This window comes from Eubalaena glacialis, chromosome 8 (assembly GCF_028564815.1).
Source record: "Eubalaena glacialis isolate mEubGla1 chromosome 8, mEubGla1.1.hap2.+ XY, whole genome shotgun sequence".
Lineage (NCBI taxonomy): Eukaryota > Metazoa > Chordata > Mammalia > Artiodactyla > Balaenidae > Eubalaena > Eubalaena glacialis.
This window is the reverse complement of record NC_083723.1, coordinates 69,925,915-69,947,207: the sequence shown is the minus strand read 5'-3', so window position 1 is coordinate 69,947,207 and position 21,293 is coordinate 69,925,915. Positions and strand designations below refer to the sequence as shown.

At 37.8% G+C, this 21,293-nt stretch overlaps 1 long non-coding RNA gene across 1 annotated transcript in view; it reads right to left on the bottom strand.

The window, feature by feature from the left end:
* Positions 1-3,860: 3,860 nt before the first annotated feature.
* LOC133096258 (uncharacterized) overlaps positions 3,861-21,293 on the bottom strand; it is a 34,198-nt gene continuing 16,765 nt past the window's right edge. Inside the window, exon 3 of the long non-coding RNA XR_009701760.1 lies at positions 3,861-3,944. This is a non-coding gene — a long non-coding RNA (uncharacterized LOC133096258). The remainder of the gene's footprint in view (positions 3,945-21,293) is intronic.

Genomic DNA, 21,293 nt, shown 5'->3' with positions numbered 1-21,293 from the left:
AATATAGTATTTATTAAGAGTTTATTGTGCATATAAGAACAGTTTGTGAACTGGGAGCTTTCAGATTTAAAACTAATATGAAGCTCAGGGGGATGACATTACAGGACGGTTTATAAAGTGAAAATGGTTGATTATTATAATGGGGGTTTCCGGATTGCAGGGGATTGGTTAAAAGGGATTATCTGATACCATTTTTAGGAAGACAACTTAAGTTTCTTTTATGATTATCAGAAGCATTTACAAGAAGCAGCCCAAGTTAAGTTTCACTTGTTTTGCAAAATAAGCTAAATTAAGTTACACTTACATGGTTTAAGTGGTTTTGTCTGCTCAGGGAGTTTTCAAGTCTGGGCTCCATTTTGTCAAGGATTTTTAGAGCAGCTATTATAACTACAGTCAAGGATTTTTAGAGCAGCTATTATAACTACACTCAGTGGTAAAGAAAAATATTCTGGTAATGAATGGAAAGTTAGGGAAGCTCAGTAAAGACATAGAAATTATGCAAAAGAAACTAATGAATTCTAAAACTGAAAAATGAAATCTCTGAAATTAAAAAAAAATCCTTGGATAGGCTTGAAAACAAAATAGAGATGACAGAGAAAACAGTCAGTGAGCTTGAGGATACAATAGAAAATATCCAATCTGAAAAATAAACCAAAAAAATTAGAAGAAAATTAATAGAGCCTCAGAGAACTCAATGTCAAAAGATCTAACACGTGTAATTGGAGGCCCAGGATGAAAAGAATTATGGCAGAATAAGTATTTGAAGAAATAGCCAAAATTTTCCCAAATTTGGTGAAACACATAAACATAGAAGCTTGGTGAACCCAGAACATGATAAATATAAAGGAGCTATGTGTAGACACATCATCATCTAACTGCTGAAAATCAAAGAAAAAGATAAAATCTTGCAAGCAGTCAGAAAAAAATGACACAATTACACAGGAGAAAATGGTTCAAATGATCACAGTCTTTTCAACTGAAACTATGGAGGCCAGAAATTCATGAAACAATATCTTCAGGGTGTTGAAAGAAAAAACTGTATCAATCCAGGATTTCATATGCAGCAAATACATCTTGCAAAAATGAAGGTGAAATAATGTTTTCAAATAAAAGAAAACTAAGGGGCTTCCCTGGTGGCGCAGTGGTTGAGAATCTGCCTGCCAATGCAGGGGACACAGGTTTGAGCCCTGGTCTGGGAGGATCCCACATGCCGTGGAGCAACTAGGCCCATGAGCCACAATTGCTGAGCCTGCGCGTCTGGAGCCTGTGCTCTGCAACAAGAGAGGCTGCGATAGTGAGAGGCCCGCGCACCGCGATGAGGAATGGCCCCCGCTTGCCGCAACTAGAGAAAGCCCTCGCACAGAAACAAAGACCCAACACAGCCGTAAATAAATAAATAAATAAATAAATAAATAATTAAACTCACAAAAAAAAAAAAAAAGAAAACTAAGAAAATTTGTCACCTAACAGATCTGCTGAAATGCTAAATAAAATTCTTCAGGCTAAAGAAAAATGAAAACTCAGATCTTCAAGAAGGAATAAAAATACTTGGATGTAAATGTAAATACATGAGCTAATGTAAAATATTATTTCCCCACTTAATCTCTTTAAAATTATATATATTAAAATATATCTAGGTGTTTAGGTCAAAAATTATAAAATTTTTGTGTGGGATTTATAATACATATAGATGCAACACATATGAAAATTATTGCATAAAGATTGTTTGGGGAATAATAGACCTTTATGGTTGTAAGTTTTCTATATTTTATGTGAACTAGCTCATTATTAACTCTAAATTGAAATAAAAAGTTAAGTATATCTATTAACCTTCAGAGCAACCACTTAACCTGGGATTATAATCTCTTAAAAAGCAAGACCTGTGTTTTATTCATCTTTCATCCTGAATGATAAACCACTGAGTAATGAATCATATGACTGAATAAATATAGTGAAACAGTTTGTTGAGATGTTTTGAATCGACCCTTTTAACTGACACTTGTTCACAGCTGAGTTATGATTCTACTTTTAGCACAACTGGATATAGTAAAGGCATAATAAATGCTATTATTATTATTATTAGTGTTCCTAACGATGCCTTTGGAACACAATAATGTCATGGGTCACAAATTTTGAATCATCAAAGAATAATCAATTCATAGATAAGGGCACAGATTTAGAGTGCCAAGACTTAGGTTAGAGTCTCACTAACCACCTAGGTGACCTCTTAATTTATGTCTAAAGTGAGATGGTGATCAAACTTGCTTTATAGGGCTGTTGAGAAGATTAAACAAAAATTCATGTAAATTGTTTAGCACAGTATTTGGGACAAAGAAAGTACTCAATAAATATAGGCTGCACTTATTGAAGGAAGTTTTGGGGTTGACAATACCTAATACAAACTCTTTAAAAATTTGTAATCCATGTATATCACATATATATACATATATATATATATATATATATATATATATATATATATATGTGTGTGTGTCAACTCTGTACTAATCAGAACATCTGATTAACCAGAACATCCATTCCCCAATCTTGGTGGATCACTGTGTTATGTGTTATGTAACTCTATCTTGTTATGAAAACTTCCACATTTTCAATCTAAAATACGACACAAATGAACTTATCTATGAAACAGAAACAGACTCACAGACATAGAGGACAGACTTGTGGTTGCCAAGGGGGAGGGGGGGTGGGGGAGAGATGGATTGAGAGTTTGGGATTAGCAGATGCAAACTATCATATATAGAATGGATAAACAACAAGGTCCTACTGTATAGCACAGGGAACTATATTCAATATCCTGTGATAAACCATAATGCAAAAGAATATGAAAAAGAATGTATATGTATGCATAACTGAATCACCCTGCTGTACAGCAGATATTAACACAACACTGTAAATCAACTATACTTCAATAAAATAAAATTTTTAAAAAAAGAAAGCTTCCACATTTTCAAATCATTTGTTTTGTTTCCAACAAATAAAAAGCAAGATTGGATCTACTATCCTATCACTTGAAATAGTAGCAACACAGATCCACTATCCCGCTGCAAAACCCTTGGGACGTGATGTCTTTTGGAATTCAGAATGTCTTGGATTTTAGAAAGTCATGACTATCTTAAGTAACAACCTTAGGGGAGGCTGGCAGTTGCTTTTAATCAAACATATTAATAATTCCTCAGTCATTAATACATAGGCCCTCCATATCCACGGGTTCTGCATCTGGGGATTCAACCAACCACAGACTAAAAATATTCGTAAAAAAAGAAAATTCCAGAAAGTTCCTAAAAAAAACCTTGAATTTGCCACAGGCTGGTAACTATTTACATAGCATTTACATTGTGTTAGGTACAATAAGTAATCTAGAGATGATTTTAAGTATATGGGAGGATATGTGCAGGTTATATGCAAGTACTACACCATTTTATATTAGAGACTTAAGCATCTAGGAATTTTCGTATCTGCAGGGGGGCCTGAAACCAATACCCTGCAGATACCAAGGGACAACTGTATTTACACAAAGTGAGGTAAAGTGAGCCTATAAATTGCCACAGATAATTTTCAGTCAGATCTTAACCACTTAATGAGCTTGCTACAATATGCGCCAATTTTTTTCAGGTTTTCAATTTTAGAATTGCAAATAAGGGATTGTGGACCTGTGATAGCAAACACTTAAACTGTATTTATCATGATCCAAGCATGTTCTAAATGCTTTATATATCAATATATTTGATCCACAACAAGCCTACCTGGTAGATACTAGGATTAGCCTGATTATACAAATGAAGAAACTAAGGCACAAAGAAGTTAAGTAGTTTACCCAGAGTTACATACCTAATAAGATGTAGAATCAAGATTCTGTTCCAGAGCTTATTCCTTTACCACCTCGCTTTGCTGGCTTTCTGAACTCTAATTTAAGTTCTAATTACCTGTAAAGCAACACATTTAAAGGTCATTCTAAATAACAATTTCAAAATTCACCTGGATATCAGTCATTTTCTGGCCAGAGACCATTAGGACTGTAGAAGAATGCCCTTGCTCTGTATGCACTCTTGCACTGTAAATGGAAATAGAAAATCTTACTCAAAGTTCCAATATGTACAATACCCACCAATGTGTACCAATAACCACATATTCTTTTTCTCTGCCATGCTGGCAGTGAAAGAAATAGCAGGGAGTGAGAAATTAGTGGGAGAGGCAAGCAGAAGGGAAAATAACATGTGAAAATCAATAGACTCCCAAGCGGGTAGCCTTTTGTCATTCCCATGTGTTCAGCCCGTCTCTTAAGAGAACAAGGTGGCAAGTTGTCTGGGTTTGACTAGAAGTTACAATGCCTTGGGTCTCCTAGATGTCCTCTCGAGAAATTATATAAAAGTCACATTCGAATGCTGGTTATTGATTTAGAACATTTCTCACCTCTGATTCACTCAATGTATTAAAAACAACATGAAAAACTTTACCAGAATTTTCTACAACTTAAATTCAACTACAAACATATATTCTTTGAGGTCTCCTTAGTAACTGTAGAAAATCAAGTAATCAGCATTTTCCAAATTAGATTTCTTTATAGGTACCTAGTAACCATATTCTGTCCAAATATCTTCTGTTTAGGTGATTGGATTTGCAGTCTAGGACATCACTGTTGAAAATGTAATTTTTTAATGAAATGTTTTCATTGTTAGTCAAAGAAACAAGGCATTCATTGTGTCCCTTGCCAACCCGGACATAGTCAAATCTAGGCTGTGTCTGCAAGTTGAAAACCATTTTAATTATATGTCTATATTCCTGTTGGAAAACAATCTGCCTTACTTTATACTCTTGTTTTCCTATTCTCATTTCATGCCCCGGGCCCGCAGGTAATCATAGTGTTGGCTCTCACATTTGAATAACAATTTTAGTGAGATTAGATTTGGTTCTCCTTAGTGAAAATGTTGATTCACTGTAATATTGTATTTATGGTGTTTAGAGTACACACAGAAGGTGAAGAAGTCTAAGAACCAAAGGGTCCACAAGTTGCTTAATTCTAAAAAAAAAATGAAAAAGCTACGATAACTGGACCCATCTTGAAAGATCCAAAAAACAAATGAGAATATAACAATATATGAAATGAACCACCTCCAGACCCCAGCCTTGGATGTCATCAAGTATTAAAAAAGAAAGAAAAAAAGAAGAAGCTTTAGATCAAATGGGCAAAATTGGAAAAGGACAAAACTATATAGATGAAACTTTCAAACAACTCAGTAGCCCCTATTTTCTCTCTCCCCAAGGGCAGAAGGGTCATTACTGCCATTGAGGGACAGTGAAATATCCTCCTCATTGCCAAATTGAACCAAGCTCCTCTCTTATGGGTGATCATAGCGAGGGTAAGTACACTAAACGAATCAGGGAAAGAGATTGCCGGCAGGGATGTCTGCAGACAAGGCATGAAAGAGCTCTTCTCTAGGTTTTACCAGGGCAATCACATTAAGGGAAGAGAAACTTTCAATCAACTAGAATGAAAAGGTTATTATCCCAGAAGTCCTCTTTTTTTACTTGGTTACAATTAAACATCATGGGTTAAGAAGAAGAAGGAAACTAGCACTTGAACACCACAGTGGTCTAGGCACTTTGTTCATGTGATCTCATTTGATGTCATAATAAATTCTGTAACCTAGATGTCTTCTTCCCTCATTATACTGATGAGACTACAGCAGAAAAGCTGGGTAACTTGTCCACCATTACTCTATTGGTAAGGGACAAGACGGGATTCAAACGTAAGGCTGTGTGACTTCAAAATATGTGCCCTTCCCACTGCTTTTGGAAAACTTTCCCTCCCAACAAACAGGTTCCCTCCTTCTTGCTTCTTTTCGCAGAAATATAAGCTCATTCCCTCCTCCTTACCTGAGGAAAGAATTCTCCTTCCAACTGGACCATCGTTGCCTCCCCTCAAACAGTCTCCTCTTTAATCAACCGTTTTACCTTGAACATCTTTAGGAAATCCCATTTACAAAAACACAGTGGTCTGGGAACCAGCAAAGTCAGGACAAAAGGACAAAATCCTTTCAAACTGTGCTTTTTGAAATGGAAGGAATGGACATTGTTTTTGTTTGTAACACAAATGAGCAATTGGGTTTAGGTCTATTCTAGATCACCCCTCAAAATGATACTTGTGTACCCAAGTGCTAGTGATGGCCTAGACTACAGGTCTGTTCAGGGGATTCTGTCCCACAAGGATCTCTGAATCCGGGGATGGGAAATGTGGAAATGGACATTGAGCAATCCTCGAGTTCTTTCCTTTACTTTCTTTGTCTTCATACCAGACCTTACTGAACAGGTAAGGGAAAATTAAGGTGACTGTGGGGTAAAAGGTTTGAAACTGCATATTAAATATGACTTTCCTAACAGTTTTGAGGCCAAAATAATATAATGGCAGGGCGGGGGGGTGGGGAGGTAGACTCCAAGGAGAGTTACATGGACGGTGTAATGGCTATTTTGTCCAGGTCATAAAAAGGCATGACAAGGTATTCTCAACACAGAACACTTCTTTAGAAACCAGAATTTTTTCTGTCCTTCAGATCTGCTGTTTCTCCTCTAGTCTGCAATTGGACAAATCCCTTCCTAGCTTTCTTTAACAGTGGATAACAGTCAACTCATTTTCTCAGAAGTTCAGTATTACTCAACCTTGTTAAACTCTCAGGTATTCTGAGAATACTTGTGATTTCTATGTGCTGCCCATATACACATTTTTAAAACTGCACTTGTAATCTTAATTTATACTTTATAAATGATCACCAGTTACAGTAAAAGTTTAAAGTAAAATTCCCCTGAAGTCAGTACATGAAGGATTAGTTTTTCCCTGAGACTGGGAAATGAGGGAATATGAACCTTAAATGGTTAAGCTTAGGACACAATGACTGATAACAAGAGATACAAAAGAGAGAAGAAAAGCTCTCAGGTCAGTTAAGTTGACTGTGTCCTGAATGCATTAACAGTTAAGAAATGTTTATCTAACCAATTCCCTTAGTTCTGATTTCACATTCATCAAGTAAGTTTCAGGTTATAATTTTACATCTCATGTTCAATTATCTACAGAAAGAGAATGGACCAATCACAGACTATGGTTTTCTGACTAGTGTGACAACTGTACTTCTCATTAAAAATTAATAAATTAGCACCAAATTTTGGATATCAACCTTATAAACGTGGTTTACATGAAACCATCACTGAGAAATGCATCCATTTCATGAGCTGACTAAAGCTTCAGGGCTTCAAGCCTAGACAAGTCAGGGCCAAATCACTTATTGTGATAAATTCACCAAAATAAAGCCCCCTCACAGGGTTCTGTGAGGTGTCTACAAAGCCAGCTGCTGGCTTGGCCCTGACAACACACCTCTCACAGACTGGGTCTGTCTTCACATTTCTATTCCTTCTGTGTACCAGTGTTAACCATAGCAGCCCACTAACTACTGGCATCCTAGCCAGCCTTATGGGCAGAAATTTACCACAAACAGCACATATACTTCACATCTAATTGGGGGAAAATGCACTTTCGTTGTTTTCTCATCCACTTGTGTCAACTGTCAATTATCACTTTCAGAAAGAAAAACGAAATTAAACAAGGGAAAGTCAATAATCACTGCCCTCCTTTTGCCACCAAGAACAACAAGCTAATACATAAAAGATATTTTTAAAAAATATTCCAGACTTACAGATTTTTTCCAATTTACATGGTTGCTTGTTTACTTTCACCAGTTTTGATAAGGAAATACAAGGGTTTTTTTTTCTCTTTCTTGAACATCTAAGAGCAGACAGATTTGCACATCCATCATCAAGGTAGGATACTGTGAATATATTTTATTCATGTTTACCCATGTTATCTAGAGAGTTGTTTGCTTTTCTGACTATTTCTGGGGAAAAGTGAGAGCTCTGCTTTACAGGACTATCACAAACAACCGTAATGTAATTTCATGACAGCCAACAGGAAGAAGCACTTCTCTATCGGTTTCCAGGTGTAAATTTGAATTAAATCAACCGATACTTATTGAGTCCCTAATTGCGTGCTCAGCACAGAGGAATCCCCAAGTTTATAGTCATGAAAATGTTATACTTGAAATAGGTTTTAGGAGACAGAGACAAGCGGGGTCTTCACTTGTTCTCATGTTGCTACCATAAAAAGTTTCATTTTTCTCTGTGAAAAATGAAATAAGATCTAACCATATTACAGTCAAAGGAGAGTTAAAATTTAACTTAAACACCTTAGCCACAGAAGTCTTAGGTGTAGTCTTATTGGTCATTAATAGTCTTTGAGACTATAATCAAGGGATGGCTGCTGCCATGCACAACGATGGAGTCTTGTGGAAAGAGTATGTATGCTTCTGTCACCAGAAACGACAAGCAATATTATAATATAAACCACCCTATTCCAATTAATCAACAAAGTCTTGGTAAAAAGGGAGAAGAAAATGTTACACAATAATAAATGATAACCACAACAAATGTGTATGATTTCTTACCTCTTGTATTAGCTCTTTTTAAATATACTTTTGTGCTTATTGTTTTAATAATGTAGGGGATGACATATCCTCTGAATGGATGAGGAGACTGAGGAACCATAAATTCCTCAGTGCCCTGGGGAATTTAACTAAGCATTTTTAGGATAGCTTTGGAAAATGAGTGAGAGTGATCTCTGATGTGAAGATACAATTTTGCTAGGTTTAGAGAATAGACTATGCAAACAGTTACACTGTTCTGTTTCCCATGAGTGACCAACCATAAAGCCCCTCTGAGAACTAAAAGATGCAATGTAGCTGACTAGAAACAATACTGAAAGTCTCACAGACTGAATTTTGGTGGCTTTCATACGTTTTTCTTTGTTTTGTTTGTTTGTTTGTTGCTTTCTTTGGTGAAGAATTTTTAATCTCCCTTCATGGCCTTCATCTCAACTTCTATTTATCCAGCCTTTTTCACAAAGTCTCTCAATCATTCCAGTGTAAACTGAACTAGTTTCTCTAGCCTCTGCAATTTAATATATAGGGGACATTTGTCATTAGCCATTCTACTTCTTAATAGCACTCTAACATCCTTTTAGGAAATGATTTCTCTTCTTTGTGTATTATCACAGTTGGAGAATAACTGTTGGGGCCTGTCAGGCTCCCATCTCTAAATACCGCCTGCGGGTGGGCACATCAGCCCATTGAATGCTTTCATCCTACACTATGAACAAGTGAGGCAAGAACAAAACAAATGGTTGATAATCATATACAGGGTGTCAACATAACAGCAGAATCCTGACAAGACTGTACTTCCTGCTTCTTTGCTCTTCAGAGCTACCTGAAATCCTCCCCATTCCCAAGCCTGGTCTCCTACCTAGCCTCCAACTGACTGTGAGAGTCTCTGAAAGCTTTTGAAACAACTTCAGTTTTTGCTTAGTCAGTGGACTTCTGTTGCTTGCAACCAATATCCCTTATTAACATACATGTCGGTAATTGATTATATATTTTCCATAATTTCTGTACTTCAATTTTGTCTCCCCAACAGGATTTTTAGTTACAGAGTTAATATTTACTAAATGCTGAAAAATCTTACAATAATAGAAAACATAAACTAAAGAAGACTTTTTAAATAAGTTATAGATAAAGAAACAGACACTATAGCTAAAGTAACTTACCACAGGTCATATACTTAGCAGTGGAATCACCAACTAGAACAAGGATTACCTGCTCTGCTGTTTATTTCCACCAGAACAAGCTTCCTTCTTGTTCATTAAGTGGTTTTTTTGGGAAAACATTAATACTAAACTATGAATCATATTCTCAGATAATAGTCAAAGAGAATATAATATGCCCTAAGAGCAGTTATAGAGCACTCTAACAAAACAATAGAACTGCATCCGTCATTTTAGGACATCACCCCACGGAGCTAACGGAACACAGGAAATAATTCCCAAGAATGTGCCAAAGAAAGTAATTTCCCATAAGAACTCAAGGAAATATACTGCTATAATGATGACTGCAATAACTGATATACTATTCACAAGTCTTCATTTGTCATGAGCTTTATAGAGTTATTTCCATACTGAACAGAAATTTTTCTCTCAGTTTCTTCCATGAAACAGCTGCAATACTTAATGTTCCAGGATTAACTAAAAGGTATCATGTTGGATTCAGAGTGACTATTTGCATAAGTGTAGGAGATAGAAGTTTAAGGATTATACTGAGAGATGGTGTAATTCATATTAAAGAAGAAGTCAGGAATATTGCTGCTAGAGGGCTGAGCACACGTCCCTTGCAGTCTATGCATTCTTTAACGTGGTTATGGAAGAACTGACTCTAATGAGAGACAACACGCACTGCTCCGGCCAGAGATTTCCATCTCTGGAGTTTATAGCTAAGTCCAAGAGGAAAGGTTTACTCTTCTGGGAGTTAAATCATAAATATCAAAGAGTAGAACTTTTAGCTGCCATGCTTTCATAATTTTCCACACATTTTCTATTTGCTAGCAAATTAATAGTTTGTTCTTCTTTCTTTGGGCATGATTAATATGAATTATTTACAACAACACTTGGACCCATCATTTCAGTCTTAGAGCAAACAGATATATCATCTAGAATCTAGACGTCAGTTATAACTACTTAAGTATGTGCACCCCCGTGATGGGCAAGAATTTAATCCTCAGGAATGCAGAGTTGCGTGAGATGAAAAATCAAATAGCATAAATGAATTTTGTATAACTAGCTTGACATAGGAATAGCATTGTGGTCATAAGAGAACAAATGTAAGATATCTTAATAGTTTCTTACCTCTGAGACCAGAAGTATTTAGAATTATATGATATGTGTGACCCATTAAATAAAATTATATTAACAAATTCAGAGTCTTCTACAAAGAGGGTAGGGCCAAGAAACTGTTTGAAAATTTTTTGAGGAAAGCAAAATTGCTATCAAAATATTTTACCATGGCCTACAAGGCCTTCTGTTACTTGGCTTTCTGCCCGTTTTACCAGAAGTATCTTCTATCACTGCCTGTCTAACTAAACTCCAGCCATACCGACCATTTTTCTTGATCTTACCTTGGGTCATTTTATACTTTTGCCCCAGAGTTTGGCATGAGTGGCTCTCTCTCATCATGGAAATTCTCAACCCAAAGAGGCTTCCTAGACCACCACAGCTAAAGGAGCCTCCTACCCACTCCCACCTTCATAATTACTTTCTACTTATTACTCTATTCTCTTCACAGCACTAATACCAAATAAAATTATCCCACTTATTTGTAATCAGTTTATTTATAGTTCAAAATCTATGGAGGAATGAGCATGAAACAGTTTCATTTTTTTCCAATCACTGGCTTCAACCTTGCACAGTTCAATTTTCCTCTCCTGCCTCTTAACAATAACTCAGGCAGCTCTCAAAGATGTTCGGTCACTTTCAGTTATTAAAAATTAGTCTAGTTCATTTTTAAACCTCAGTCTCATTCTCTTTCTCAGCATGTTCCTTCTCAATTCCTCTCCATTCCTACCAATATTAGGGCTTCTGGAATTGGGGATGAAAAGGGAAAAAATAGGAAAAATAGCCAAGATCTTATATAACCAGGTGCCTATCAGTGGTTCTCTCTTGGTCACTGAGCCTTCTGTGGGTAAGACACCCCCGGCCTTTCATGTTCCTCTTGCAGCAAGCCTCCAACTGCTGATTCTTCAGAAAACCCAGAGAGATCCTTCACTTAGACAGTCTCACCCTGCCTCATGTCTTCCAACCTTCCCACAGCAGCTGCCCTAGTGGTACACCACAAAGCTCTTAGTGTCAAAACCTACTCACCAGGTGAGGTAAGAGAAGGTCAGCTCGAGTCCATCTACAGTTTATAGTGTCTACTTGAACTGCAGAACTCTCATATCCTTGCCATGCAAAGTTTCAAGGACAGGCCACTTCCTCTCTCTGTTCTGTCATTTGTTTCCAGGTTTTTTTTCCTCTATGTTAAAATGGCATAGAGGCTGATCAGCAAGTACATGCATAAGCTGATGATCCAATAGAAAATAAGATGCAGTCTCACTTTCTTGCAGATACCCCCAACCTCTATGGGTGGCTTTCTTGCAGCTTCTCTCACTTAGCTTTTGGAGTTAACAAACACTCACTTGACTTTTAGGAGACACCTCCTCAACTCCACCAAGTAGAAGAGGAGAAAATGCCAAGCACTCTCACTTTAGAGAGCTGCTTCTCTCTTTCTCTCTCCATCCCTCTCTACTCCCCTCTAAGAGAGACTGAACGGAAATGAAGAAAGGGGAGCTGGCCAAGCCTCGATGGGATGTTTGTCCCCAATTCTTTGCTGTCGTCTTTAGAATCTGAAGCACTCAACACATTTTTTAACCTCAGATTTAGCTCCTAAGTCATCAATATACGAGTAACAAAAAAGGTCTCTTTTACTTAGCATCCTGTATTAAACTTTATTTTACTTATGTGTGTTTATTTTTTAGTACCTCCCATGAGAGCAAAACTCTAAACAGGGCAAGGATGCCGTAATTCACTACCATATCCCCAGCCTCCAGTATATGACTTGGTACGTATGAGGCACTGAATAATATTGATTGATTGATGGTATAAATGCAAAAATAATGAAGTTTAAGGAAAGTTGTGGTTTGGGGGTTTTACTACTTCCCAGTGCTCAAAACAAGAAAAGGAGATCCTGGATCTACAATAGTGACCAGACTAACTCAACTGTAACAAGCTAGTGATCAAACTGCAATGAGAATTAGGGTTCCCCCCAACTTTTCCTTTTTTTTTCTCTCTCTCTTTCTTCCCTTCTTCCTCCATTACTGTCCTTGCTCCCTCCCTCCCTTCCTTCCTTCCTTAAACACGGAACAAAAATATGTAGTACCTCATATTCATACATAGCGTAAACAGAAAAGATATATTAATTTAAGGTGAAATTTTGAAATGTTGGGAAACCAGAACAGCAAGTTGACTAGTTTAGAGCAGATCTTGGATATAAAACTGAGTTTCAAAGGACCTTAAGCTAAGCAAACAGTAATATAGCTATATACAAAGAACCTAGTGTTCTTCATATTCTTAATATGAAAAAGATTCCTGGTCATATAATTGCCTTTTCCCACAAACTTTTAGAAGAAAGGGTAATATTTCTTCAGTTCCTCCTCCCACCTTTTTTTCCTTAGTCAGAATATTCTCTTATCAAATTCACGCTGGGGAAAAAGAAAAGTACTGAGCAATGTCTCCCATGGTTCCCTTTAGGACTTTCCTAAATTCCCTCTTGAAGCTTTTCTGTAGGTCCACAAATGATTCCTGATCAAGTGCACCAAAAAAGGCAGTATACTCTAATCCCAAAAGAGAAAAAAGCCAAAGGACTTACCCAGGAGCTTCCACGCAGAGTAAGCACACCATTTTCAGTTAGGTTGCATGATTATTTGATGTGACCTTAAAAGGGGGGGTCTAGTGATAATGCAGTGTATGGCAACCCTCCCCCTCACCACCAAAAGACCCCTTTACCATCACAAAGCTTGAGTTTCTAAAATGATCCCTTCTTAAAATATTTCCTCACTTTTCCCTTCATTGCCCCCAACACCCTGCAGGTTATTATCCTGGCCCACATGAAGCAACCACTAAACACTATGGCAAACGCCACACGGGTAATCAATGACCTTTGACCTCTCCTTCCCACTCACAACATCTGAACAACTAACAGTTGCACAGTTTTTAAGCCTAAAGCAGTTCTCAAATCTGCCCTGCCTCTTTCCCACTATTAAGACAGTCAAGTGCACTGTAGGGAAAAAATTATGCTTCATTGTAGAAGAATATGTATTATTTAGATCACAACTTTCCAAGTATCTGACTCTACTCTTTCATTATTCTTGAGTTACTTTACAGCTCTGTAAGTTGTAACTGATAACAATGCACAATAATTATTGTCTATAAATGTGTAAGTTTTGCTTGGTAGAGAGTCAATTAACTTTTCTTCCTTCCCACCCGCCACCCCTGAGGCCAGTATTACTTCGATTTGCACATTTATTTCAATATTCCTGATTTGCAAATATCTTTTTTTTTTTTAATTTTCCCTTGAACTTGTAATACCTCACCAATTTCCTCATTAATGAGTTAAATTAAATCTTTAACATCTATTCATTTTTATATTCGTACTAAGTTGTAATGTTACCTTTTTAAAAAGAAGTATAGTGGGCTTCCATGGTGGTGCAGTGGTTAAGAATCCGCCTGCCAATGCAAGGGACACGGGTTCAAGCCCTGGTCCGGGAAGATCCCACATGCCATGGAGCAACTAAGCCCATGTGCCACAACTACTGAAGCACGCGCGCCTAGAGCCTGTGCTCTGCAACAAGAGAAGCCACCGCAATGAGAATCCTGTGTACTGCAACAAAGGGTAGCCCGCGCTCGCCCCAAAGAGAGAAAGCTTGCACGCAGCAAGGAAGACCCAATGCAGCCAAAAAAAATAAAATAAATAAAATTTTTTTAACATCTTTATTGGAGTATAATTGCTTTACAATGGTGTTAGTTTCTGCTTTATAACAAAGTGAATCAGCTATACATATACATATATCCCCATATCCCCTCCCTCTTGCATCTCCCTCCCACCCTCCCTATCCCACCCCTCTAAGTGGTCACAAAGCACCGAGCTGATCTCCCTGTGCTATGCAGCTGCTTCCCACTAGCTATCTATTTTAAATTTGGTAGTATATAAAAGTCCATGCCACTCTCTCACTTCGTCCCAGCTTACCCTTCTCCCTCCCCGTGTCCTCAAGTCCATTCTCTACATCTGCGTCTTTATTCCTGTCCTGCCCTTAGGTTCTTCAGAACCAATATTTTTTTTTTTTTTTTTTTTTTTTTAGATTCCATATATATGTGTTAGCATACGGTATTTATTTTTCTCTTTTTGACTTACTTCACTCTGTATGACAGTCTCTGTGTCCATCCATCTCACTACAAATAACTCAATTTCGTTTCTTTTTATGGCTGAGTAATATTCCATTGTATATATGTGCCACATCTTCTTTATCCATTCATCTGTCAATGGACACTTAGGTTGCTTCCATGATCTGGCTATTGTAAACAGTGCTGCAGTGAACATTGTGGTACGTGACTCTTTTTGAATTATGGTTTTCTAAGGGTATATGCCCAGGAGTGGGATTGCTGCGTCATATGGTAGTTCAATTTTTAGTTTTTTAAGGAACCTCCATACTGTTCTCCATAGTGGCTGTATCAATTTACATTCCCACCAACAGTGCAAGAGGGTTCCCTTTTCTCCACACCCTCTCCAGCATTTACTGTTTGTAGATTTTTTGATCATGGCCATTCTGACTGGTGTGAGGTGATACCTCATTGTGCTTTTGATTTGCATTTCTCTAATGATTAGTGATGTTGAGCATCCTTTCATGTGTTTGTTGGCAATCTGTATATCTTCATTGGAGAATTATCTATTTAGGTCTTCTGCCCATTTTTCAATTGGGTTGTTTGTTTTTTTGATATTGAGCTGCATGAGCTGCTTGTATATTTTGGAGATTAATCCTTTGTCAGTTGCTTTGTTACTAAATATTTTCTCCCATTATGAGGGCTGTCTTTTCATCTGGTTTATGGTTTCTTTGCTGTGCAAAAGCTTTGAAGTTTCATTAGGTCCCATTTGTTTATTTTTGTTTTTATTTCCATTTCTCTAGGAAGTGGGTCAAAAAGGATCTTGCTGTGATTTATGTCATAGAGTGTTCTGCCTATGTTTTCCTCTAAGAGTTTTACAGTGCCTGGCCTTACATTGAGGTCTTTAATCTATTTTGAGTTTATTTTTGTGTATGGTGTTAGGGAGTGTTCTAATTTCATTCTTTTACATGTAGCTGTCCAATTTTCCCAGCACCAAAAGAAGAAGAGGAAAAAAAGAGGCTGTCTTTTCTCCGTTGTATAGTCTTGCCTCCTTTATCAAAGATAAGGTGACCATATGTCCGTGGGTTTATCTCTGGGCTTTCTATCCTGTTCCACTGAGCTATATTTCTGTTTCTGTGCCAGTACCATACTGTCTTGATTACTGTAGTTTTATAGTGTAGTCTGAGGTCAGGGAGCCTGATTCCTCCAGCTCTGTTTTTCTTTCTCAAGATTGTTTTGGGTATTCGGGTTCTTTTGTGTTTCCATAAAAATTGTGAAATTTTTTGTTCCAGTTATGTGAAAAATGCCATTGGTAATTTGATAGAGATGGCATTGAATCTGTAGGTTGCTTTGGGTAGTAGAGTCATTTTCACAATATTGATTCTTCAATTCCAAGAACATGGTATATCTCTCCATCTGTTTGTATCATCTTTAATTTCTTTCCTCAGTGTCTTATAGTTTTCTGCATACAGGTCTTTTGTCTCCTTAGATAGGTTTATTCCTAGGTATTTTATTCTTTTTGTTGGAATGGTAAATGGGATTGTTTCCTTAATTTCGCTTTCAGATTTTTCATCATTAGTGTATAGGAATGCAAGAGATTTCTGTACGTTAATTTTGTATCCTGCTACTTTACCAAATTCATTGATTAGCTCTAGTAGTTTTCTGGTAGCATCTTTAGGATTCTCTATGTATAGTATCGTGTCATCTGCAAACAGTGACAGTTTTACTTCTTCTTTTCCAATTTTGATTCCTTATATTTCTTTTTCTTCTCTGATTGCTGTGGCTAAAACTTCCAAAACTATGTTGAATAATAGTGGTGAGCGTGGGTAAACTTGTCTTGTTCCTGATCTTAGAGGAAATGGTTTCAGGTTTTCACCATTGAGAATGATGTTGGCTGTGGGTTTGTCATATATGGCCTTTATTATGTTCAGGTAAGTTCCCTCTATGCCTACTTTCTGGAGGGTTTTTATCATAAACGGGTGTTGAATTTTGTCAAAAGGTTTTTCTTCATCTATTGAGATTATCATATGTTTTTTATCCTTCAATTTGTTAATATGGTGTATCACATTGATTGCTTTGCATATAGTGAAGAATCCTTGCATTGCTGGTATAAACCCCACTTGATCATGGTGTATCATCCTTTTAATGTGCTGTTGGATTCTGTTTGTTAGATTTTGTTGAGGATTTTTGCATCTATGTTCATCAGTGATATTGGCCTGTAGTCTTCCATTTTTGTGACATCTTTGGTTTTGGTATCAGGGTGATGGTGGCCTCATAGAATGAGTTTGGGAGTGTTCCTCCCTCTGCTATATTTTGGAAGACTTTGAGAAGGATAGGTGTTAGCTCTTCTCTAAATGTTTGGCAGATTTCATCTGTGAAGCCATCTGGTCCTGGACTTCTGTTTGTTGGAAGATTTTTAATCACAGTGTCAATTTCGGTGCTTGTGATTGGTCTGTTTATATTTTCTATTTCTTCCAGGTTCAGTCTCAGAAGGTTGTGCTTTTCTAAGAATTTGTCCATTCTCCAGGTTGTCCACTTTATTGGCATATAGTTGCTTGTAGTAATCTCTCAAGATCCTTTGTATTTCTGCAGGGTCAGTTGTTACTTCCCCTTTTTCATTTCTAATTCTGTTGATTTGAGTCTTTTCCCTCTTTTTCTTGATGAGTCTGGCTAATGGCTTATCAATTTTGTTTATCTTCTGAAAGAACCAGCTTTTAGTTTTATTGATCTCTGCTACTGTTTCCTTCATTTCTTTTTCATTTATTTCTGCTCTGATCTTTATGATTTCTTTCCTTCTGCTAACTTTGGGTTTTTTTGGTTCTTCTTTCTCTAATTGCTTTAGGTGTAAGGTTAGGTTGTTTAATTGAGATTTTTCTTGTTTCTTGAGGTAGGATTGTATTGCTATAAACTTCCCTCTTAGAACTGCTTTTGCTGCTTCCCAAAGGTTTTGGGTCGTCATGTTTTCATTGTCATTTGTTTCTAGGTATTTTTTTATTTCCTCTTTGATTTCTTCAGTGATATCTTGGTCATTTAGTAGTGTGTTGTTTAGCCTCCATGTGTTTGTATATTTTACAGTTTTTTTTTTTCTGTAATTGATATCTAGTCTCATAGCATTGTGGTCAGAAAAGATACTTGATACGATTTCAATTTTCTTAAATTTACCAAGGCTTGATTTGTGACCCAAGATATGATCTATCCTGGAGAGTGTTCCATGAGCACTTGAGAAGAAAGTGCATTCTGTTGTTTTTGGATGGAATGTCCTATAAATATCAATTAAGTCCATCTTGTTTAATGTATCATTTAAAGCTTGTGTTTCTTTATTTCATTTTGAATGATCTGTCCATTGGTGAAAGTGGGGTGTTAAAGTCCCCTACTATTTTTTTAATAATTTATTTATGTTATTTATTTTTTGCTATGTTGGGTCTTCATTGCTGCACACGGGCTTTCTCTAGTTGTGGTGAGTGGGGGCTACTCTTCGGTGAAGTGTGCAGGCTTCTCATTGCTGTGGCGTCTCTTGTTGTGGAGCACGGGCTCTAGGTGCATGGGCTTCACTAGTTGTGGCACGCAGGTTCAGTAGTTGTGGCTCTTGGGCTCTAGAGCGCAGGATCAGTAGTTGTGGCGCACGGGCTTAGTTGCTCCGCGGCATGTGGGATCTTCCCAGACCAGGGCTTGAACCCGTGTCCCCTGTTTGGCAGGTGGATTCTTAACCACTACGCCCCTCTACTATTATTGTGTTACTGTCAATTTCCCCTTTTACGGCTGTTAGCATTTGCCTTATGTACTGAGGTGCTCCTATGTTGGGTACATAAATATTTACAATTGTTATATCTTCTTCGTGGATTGATCCCTTGATCATTATGTAGTGTCCTTCTTTGTCTCTTGTAATAGTCTTTATTTTAAAGTCTATTTTGTCTGATATGAGAATTGCTACTCCAGCTTTCTTTTGATTTCCATTTGCATGGAATATCTTTTTCCATCCCCTCACTTTCAGCCTGTATGTGTCCCTAGGTCTGAAGTGGGTCTCTTGTAGACAGCATATATACACGTCTTGTTTTTGTATCCATTCAGCCAGTCTATGTCTTTTGGTGGGAGCATTTAATCCATTTACATTTAAGGTAATTATTGATATGTATGGTCTTACTACCATTTTCTTAATTGTTTTTGGTTTGTTATTGTAGGTCTTTTCCTTCTCTTGTGCTTCCTGCTTAGAGAAGTTCCTATAGCATTTGTTGTAAAGCTGGTTTGGTGGTCCTGAATTCTCTTAGCTTTTGCTTGTGTGTAAAGGTTTTAATTTCTCCGTCGAGTCTGAATGAGATCCTTGCTGGGTAGAGTAATCTTGTTGTAGGTTATTCCCTTTCATCACTTTAAATATGTTCTGCCACTCCCTTCCGGCTTGCAGAGTTTCTGAAAGATCAGCTGTTAACCTTATGGGGATTCCCTTGTATGTTATTTGTTCCTTTTCTCTTTCTGCTTTTAATATTTTTTCTTTGTATTTAATTTTTGGTAGTTTGAGTAATATGTGTATTGGTGTGTTTCTCCTTGGATTTATACTGTATGGTACTCTTTGCGCTTCCTGGACTTGATTGACTATTTCCTTTCCCATATTAGGGAAGTTTTCAAGCAAAATCTCTTCAAACATTTTCTCAGTCCCTTTCTTTTTCTCTTCTTCTTCTGGGACCCCTGTAATTCAAATGTTGGTGTGTTTAATGTTGTCCCAGAGGTCTCTGAGACTGTCCTCAATTCTTTTCATTCTTTTTTCTTTATTCTGCTCTGCAGTAGTTATTTCCACTATTTTATCTTCCAGGTCACTTATCCGTTCTTCTGCCTCAGTTATTCTGCTAGTGATTCCTTCTAGAGAATTTTAATTTTCATTTATTGTGTTGTTCATCATTGTTTGTTTGCTCTTTAGTTCTCTAGGTCCTTGTTAAATGCTTCTTGTATTTTCTCCATCCTATTTCCAAGATTTTGGATCATCTTTACTATCATTACTCTGAATTGTTTTTCAGGTAGACTGCCTATTTCCTCTTCATTTGTTTGGTCTGGTGGGTTTTTACTTTGCTCCTTCATCTGCTGCGTATTTCTCTGTCTTCTCATTTTGCTTAACTTACTGTGTTTGAGGTCTTCTTTTCACAGGCTGCAGGTTCATAGTTCCTGTTGTTTTTGGTGTCTGCCCCCAGTGGGTAAGGTTGGTTCAGTGGGTTGTGCAGGCTTCCTGGTGGTGGGGACTAGTGCCTGTGTTCTGGTGGATGAGGCTGGATCTTGTCTTTCTGGTGGGCAGTACCGTGTCTGGTGGTGTGTTTTGGGGTGTCTGTGACCTTATTATGATTTTAGGTAGCCTCTCCGCTAATGGGTGGGTTGTGTTCCTGTCTTGCTAGTTGTTTGACATGGGGTGTCCAGCACTGGAGCTTGCTGGTTGTTGAGTGGAGCTGGGTCTTAGCATTGAGATGGAGATCTCTGGGAGATCGCTTGCCGATTGATATTAGGTGGGGCTGGGAGGTCTCTGGTGGTCCATTGTCCTTAACTTGGCTCTCCTACCTCAGAGGCTCAGGCCTGACACCCGGCCGAAGCACCAACACTCTGTCAGCTACACGGCTCAGAAGAAAAGGGAGAAAAAAAGAAAGCAAGAATAAAATAAAATAAAATAAAATAAAGTTATTAAAATAAAAAAGATATATATTATAAAAATACAAAAAAATTGTTATAAAAAAAAAGAAAGCAACCAAACCAATAAACAAATCCACCAATGATAACAAGTGCTAAAAACTATACTAAGATAAACATAAAAATCAGAAACTAGTCAGTCGCATACAGCAAACCCCATGTCTACAGTTGCTCCCAGAGTCCACCCTCTCAATTTTGGGATGATTCATTGTCTATTCAGGTATTCCACAGATGCAGGTACATCAAGTTGACTGTGGGGATTTAATCCACTTCTCCTGAGGCTGCATGGAGCAATTTCCCTTTCTCTTCTTTGTTTGCACAGCTCCTGGGGTTCAGCTTTGGATTTGGCCCTGCCTCTGCATGTAGGTCTCCCTCTGGTGTCTGTTCTTTGCCCAGACAAGATGGGGGTAAAGGAGCAGCTGATTGGGGGCTCTAGCTCACTCAGGCCAGGGGTAGGGAGGGGTACAGAATGTGGGGCAAGCCCACAGCAGCAGAGGCCAGCATGACATTGCAACAGCCTGAGGCATTCCGTGTGTTCTCCTGGGGAACTTGTCCCTGGATCACTGGACCCTGGCAGTGGCAGGCTGCACAGGCTCGCGGGAGGGGAGGTGTGGATAGTGACCTGTACTTGCACACAGGATTCTTGGTGGCTGCAGCAGCAGCCTTAGTGTTTCATGCCCATCTCTGGTGTCCACGCTGACAGTCGCGGCTCATGCCCATCTCTGAAGCTCATTTAGGTGGTGTTCTAAATCTCCTCCCCTTGCACACCCCGAAACAA